This window comes from Populus euphratica, unplaced genomic scaffold (assembly GCF_000495115.2).
Source record: "Populus euphratica unplaced genomic scaffold, PopEup_1.0 scaffold3447.1, whole genome shotgun sequence".
Lineage (NCBI taxonomy): Eukaryota > Viridiplantae > Streptophyta > Magnoliopsida > Malpighiales > Salicaceae > Populus > Populus euphratica.
The window spans coordinates 1-6,587 of record NW_011503266.1 but is presented as its reverse complement, the minus strand read 5'-3'; positions in this window follow the sequence as shown (position 1 = coordinate 6,587).

Here is a 6,587-nt window from a genome sequence, read left to right as displayed (position 1 = left end):
AAAAAAAAAGAGTAAATTTTCTTGACCACTAAATTTGTACCTGAAAAAACTAGCTAAGCTGTAGCGATATCCCTTGTTTTCACTACAGTCTTCAACTGTGGGATTTTATGGGGTGTGGTGCTTGAAATAATTGCTGTGTTTAATTTTATTTTTTTATACTTTCAGGAGACTAAGATTATTTCTTGGTAATATTTTTATTAATTAATTAATTTAAGTTATTTCTTATTCTTGATTTTAAAATAAATTATAGGTATATTCAATTGAAAATAACTTTGACTTATATAAAATATAAAATTTGTTATAAAAATCGAGTTACAATTTATATTTAATTGAAATTTGAACTTCTTAACTTGATTATATATATATATATATATATAACGAGGGCAATAGCGTCGTAGAGCCTGGGATTGGGCTGGACAGGGAAAAAAAAACTTGAAGTTAGCCCACTGAAATTCAAGAGGAAACTCTCTTTAATGCATGAAAACAAATATACTAGCTCGTGAATCTTGTACTCTACCGACCCGCGTGATTTATTTGAAGACAATATTAGGCCCGGTAAAGCTGAACTTTTACTTAGCTCTGGGCTTTTATACCAAGGCTTAGCCCATTCTAGATTATCCCCTTTTGCATCTCATGGTTGGTTCATGTTTTCAATCCAGGTTGTTAAACCCAGCTCCCTAATCCAAGTCACACCAGTTGATTTGAATAAATAAAAGCAATATTATTTTATAATTTTAAAAAATATTTTTTTATAAAAAAATAAAATTAGGTTTTGACTATTCCATCCCATAATGTTGTGTCAATTTTTACTTGATTTTTTAATCTAGCATGTCCAAGTCCGAGATTAATCAGTTAATATAGTGTTTAATATTGTGTTTGGTATTGTGATAGTTTTTATAATTATAGTTTGAAAAAAAATTATTTTATAAAATATACTTTCGGTTGAGGCTAGTTTGGTATTTATATATATTTGATTAAAAATATAATTAAAATTGAGGATAAACAAAAAATAGTTTCATATGTTTGATTAAAAATACTTTTAAAATTAATGTTATAAAATAATTTTTAAAAATATATATTAATATTGATGGTTTTTAATTTAAATATTATAAATTTAACTATTGCTATTACATCGTGAAATAAATAATATTTTTTTATAAAATATTTTTAATTGTTCCATCAAACTATCTATAATTCAATCATATATGAAATACATCCGATAAAGGTTATAGTTTTTTTTTCTTAAAAAAATAAGCATGCAAAAACATTGAGTAAAATATAATTAGGAATAAAATTGAGATTGCAATTAAATTCTGTAAATATTACGTTATCAAGCGATCTTTATGGAGTATTATTGAATAATATTAAATATTATTTTTTAAATAAAATATAATTAAAAATAAAAAAAATTAAATTAATTTTTTTTTACTAAGCCGTTGAATACATTTAAAATCCAATTTAACCGAAATAGTAATATATAAACTGTAAAGAGTGATTCCTCCATGCAAAAAGCAGCGAAGAGCTGCTTTCATCCCCCTCGCGTTTCAAACGTAAATAATAATGGTGTACGTGAATAATAAATAACGTTTTAATTATTACTAAATGGTTATTTTTTGTGATAAATTTTAAAAAAAAAATGAAAGTATCCACAAAAACAAACATTCATGTAAGATTCGTGTTCAATTTCAATCATGAAAAACAATCCGGAACACCGAAAAAACAGGAGACAAGACAGTAGGCAATTGAGTAGATTGAAAGATGGATTTGCAGGCAGAGAGACTTTATAGCGTATTTGAGTACTTTGATGGCATGGTCAAATGGGAAAGAGGAGTTTCAACCGCCGATGTGTCTGTAAAGTGTACTATCATATGCACTGACTCTTTTTTTTCCATCACGGGCTCCCTTGCCTGCCACCCACCGCCCGCACTTTCTCGTGAAATTTTGACGGCATGCTTCTGGAAATTGCTTTTCCATCAGCTTCCTGGCTGATCTTATTTTTCTCGTATCATTTCCCTTTGGCGCCTTACATCATGTCTTATCACGTCTTGAGGTGTGTTTACACTGAAGATTTAATAAAATTTTAATTTTTTATAATTTTATATTATTTATATATATTTCTAAAAAAATATTTTTAAAAATAATTATTAATGCATTTTCAGACACCCTTTAAATATAAACTAACTAAAAAAAGAGGAGAAAAAAATTCCTTTTCCTTTGCTGAGGCCCCACACTGTTCCATCTCTTGCATGATAAATAACTTATTTTAATCTCAGTGAATTGATTTGTTAATTATGTGTCCCTTTAAATTCTAATACAGGGATAGATATAATAAAATCTCTTGTGAATTCACCACTTGTTTAAATATAGAAAATCACATGCACGTAAAAAAAAATATCATTCTAATTGTTTACATTCTATATAATTTTGTCTTAATTGAACAACAGTGGATATTAGTCAGAATTTGAATTAAATATTTTCCTCAGTAATTAAAATCTACAGAATTTGATGCATTTTTTGTTGTGTCCACGGGATATAACATCATGAGATGTCATGCATGGATGTTGCTGTGAGTAAATATACTTACTGGTATTATAATTGTAAACCAATACTAAATAAATAGTGAAAATTAAATGGAGTTAGTATTTTATGATGGAAAAAAAATTGTATTATTGATTAAAAAATTAGAGACCGAATAAAATGATTTGTAGTGATCTATAGTGTTTTGTGAGGAAATAGACAATAATTTTGTCACATGATTTAATTTTTTTGTTAATAAAAAGAAAAAAAATTACAAAACTAAATTCTCTACCAATTAATATTAAAAAAATCTACAAAGATAATTTTGAAAGGAAAAAAACCTATGAGAAAAAATATAGTATTTTCCCCAATTCAATCACGAAAGACAATTTTAGATAAAATCATGAAAAAAACCATTTAAAGAAATACTATAACAATTTATAGTGTTTTATGAGAAAAACAACAGCGCTTTCCCTATATGATTTAGTTTTATTATAATTATATTTTTTAATTAATTTAATATTAAAAAAAAATAAAGATAATTTTAGAAAAATCATCAAAAATCATATGGGAAAACACTGCAACAATTCATAATATTTTAAAAAAATTACAAAGCTAAATTCTCAATAAACTCAATATTAAAAAAATAAAATCAATAGAGATAATTTTTGAAAAAAAAATAGGGACAAAAAAATCATACTGAAAACACTGTAAACAATTCACAATGTTTTTGTGATGAAAGCTATAGTGCTTCCCTACATGATTTAACCTTATTTGTATGACTTATAATTGTAATTCTCAACCAACTCAATATTAAAAAAAAATTAACAAAAATAATTTTAAAAAAATCACAAGAACAAAAAAATTGTGTGGAGAGAAACTATATCAGTCCAAAATGTTTTGTGAGAAAAGGTACAGTACTTTTCCCACGTAATTAAATTTTATTATAAAATTAAATTCTAACCAACACAATATTTAAAAAGTAATATCAATAAAAGATAATTTAGAAAAAATATCATAAAAAATAAAATGAAAAAGAAATTAAAAAAAAACCTTGCAAGGAAAAACTGTATCAGCACACAGTATTTTACAAAGAAAGTTATAATGTTTTCCCCGCATGATTTAGTCTTACTTGTATTTACTTGTAATTTTAATTTTTAACTAGCTTAATATTAAAAAATAAAATTAACAAAGATAATTTTAGAAAAAAGTATAAAAAAAAAAAACATTGTAGCAATTCACAGTAATTTATGGTGAAAGCCACAGTGCTTCCCTCATATATTGTAACTATAATTCTTAACCAGCTCAATATTAAAAAATAAAATAAAAAAATATAATTCTGAAGAAGATCATAAAAAACCAAAAATAAAAAACCATACGAAGAAACATTGTAGTAATCAATAATATTTTAAAGAAAAAAATTTATAAAACTAAATTATCAATCAACTCAATATTAAAAAATAAAATTAATAAATAAAATTTTGAAAAATAAAAAAATAAAATAGAAAAACTACGTGAGAAAATATAGTAGCAATCCACAGTAATTTAAAAAAAATTACAAAGTAAAATTTTTAATCAGCTTAATATTTTAAAAAAATTTATCAAAGGTAATTTTGAGAAAAAAAGAAAAAGAAAAAAATGAATAAAAAAAATACACAATGAATTATTGTTGTAATCCACAATATTTATAAATTAACAATAAATTTCACACATCCTTTAGCATATTACCTAGAATGTGTTTGGTATTACGATAGTTACTGTGATTGTGTTTGAAAAAAGTTTTTTTATAAAAAGTATTTTTAGTTGAGGTTGATTTGAAAAAATAGGTGTTTGGTTAAAATTGTAGTTGAAATTGAGATTGAAGAAAAAATAGTTTAATATGTTTGGTTAAAAATGATTTTGAAATTAAGGTTATAAAATAATTTAAAAATATATATATTAATATCAATGGTTTTAAATTTAAATATTATACAATTAACTACTCCTATTGCATTATAAAATAAATAATAATTTATATAGATTTTTTTTTATTATTCTATTAAACTATTTATAATTACATTACGTACAAAATTCAGTTGATAAGAACTACAGTTTTCATAATTTTATGAGCATGCAATAAAATTAATAAAATATTATTAGGATAAAATTGATATTGCAGTGTGAATGGATTTAATTTATTCTATACTAATTTTTTTAAAAAACTGTTGAAAAAATTAATACACTTAAAAAAACTAAACTATTTATGTAAACAGTGTAATTAACTCATTAACCACAAGTTAAACTTATAAAAAAAAAACAGTATTTTATTGCTTCCAAAAAATTACGATCCTATCGCATATAAATAGTGGGATCCATGTATTTTGATCGTTTAATAATCTATATCCAAATAATTATTTCATGTGTTTTAAAAAAAAACACTAATGTTAACGCTTTGCCAGACGGGCTCTTAATGGAAAGGAGGGATGCCAACAATTCAGCGAAGATGGGCTGCGGGGTCGCTTCAATCTTTTTAACACCGACCTAGCCGTCCCCTGGTGTTGTTAATTTGTTATTGTTTATCTTTTCTTAAAATATTTAAAGCCACTCTAAAATTGACGTGTGTGAACGAAATAAAAGTACATGTCCTTAATTAGAAAAACCGCCATCCTCTCATATATATGTGTGTGTGTGCACATATTTATTATGTGTGTTTTTTTATTGAATAAAATACTATTTTTATAGTAACCATACGTGTTTTTCATAAGCAAATCTCGTTACCTCATACCGCATAGCTCTTCAACATAATGGGGGATCGATTCAGAATAAGTTTTCAAGTTATAGATAAAGAGAGATGATTCAGGTTTTTCACTAGATTATATTGTTTATTTTTATTTTTTTAATTAAAACTAGCCTAATTTAAATCTTGAATTACTCAGGCCTCAAATCAACCTAGCTATCTGGTTAATTAGTCGAGTTTTAAAGCATTACTTTACAAGTGAAATCTCACAAGGATTAAGAAGAAAAAATGAGCACTTGATTTTAAATGAAACATAATTATTAAAAGTTATCAAACAAGGTCTAAAAATTAAGAAGTTAATTATTTAATGAGCAAGTTCAGAAAAGATAGCATCTATTTGATAGTTTTGGAAACAATTTTCAGGAGAAAAAAATAATATATATATATTATTTTAGTATATTTTCAAGTAAATAATACTTTAAAAAACATATACAATGTCTAGAAACACATTTCTTGTTTAGTATTGTAATCTAACTATGTTTTTTAAAAAATTAATTTTTGTAGGTATAAATTAATTTTTTAGTGTTTTTTTTTTAAGTTTTAATGTTTTAATATAAAAATAATAATAAAATATTATTTTAATATATTTTCAAATAAATAATACTTTAAAAAATAACTTTTATTATATCTCCAGGTAGACTCTTGCTTTCTTTCTCTTACTTTCTTTTTTTCTTTTTCTTTTTTTTTCGCACTTCCCTGTTCTTAATGACAGAAGTCATTTCTTGATGTGTAATTCATGCAATCATATGCTACAATTGCTTTTCTTAGTGAAGTAGTTGAAGTTTCCAAATCAATCGAGACGCTGGTATTCTCTGATGTCAAATTCTCAAAGATTTGATGCAGCAGAGTTTGTTGCAGCAGAGGCTCTTTTGTTTTTAAAAAAAAAAAATTAAGTAAAGCTAAAAAGCCTATAACCCTTTAGCTTATATATCAATTGTGATGTTCTTCACCATCTCAAAGAGTCCAAGAGAACTCTTTTACCTAAAATATGAGCAATTATAGTTTTTTGAGTGCGAAACACATATTTAAAAACAATAAATAATAATAATAATAACATAGATTATTAATTTTGCGTCTTTTTTTTCCCTCCAGTTATATCCTAAAAAATGCATAAATTTACAATCAAAATTCTTCATCGAGCGCTACAGTGGAAGATCAATTTAAGTTCTTCTCAATAAATGAATTAGTGCTCATCCTGCACTTTGAAAATTTGATTGACAATTGTTACATGGTTGGGAGATTAATTTAAGTTTATTTCTTTCTATTATTTTATTTAATTAAGTGTTATTAAACT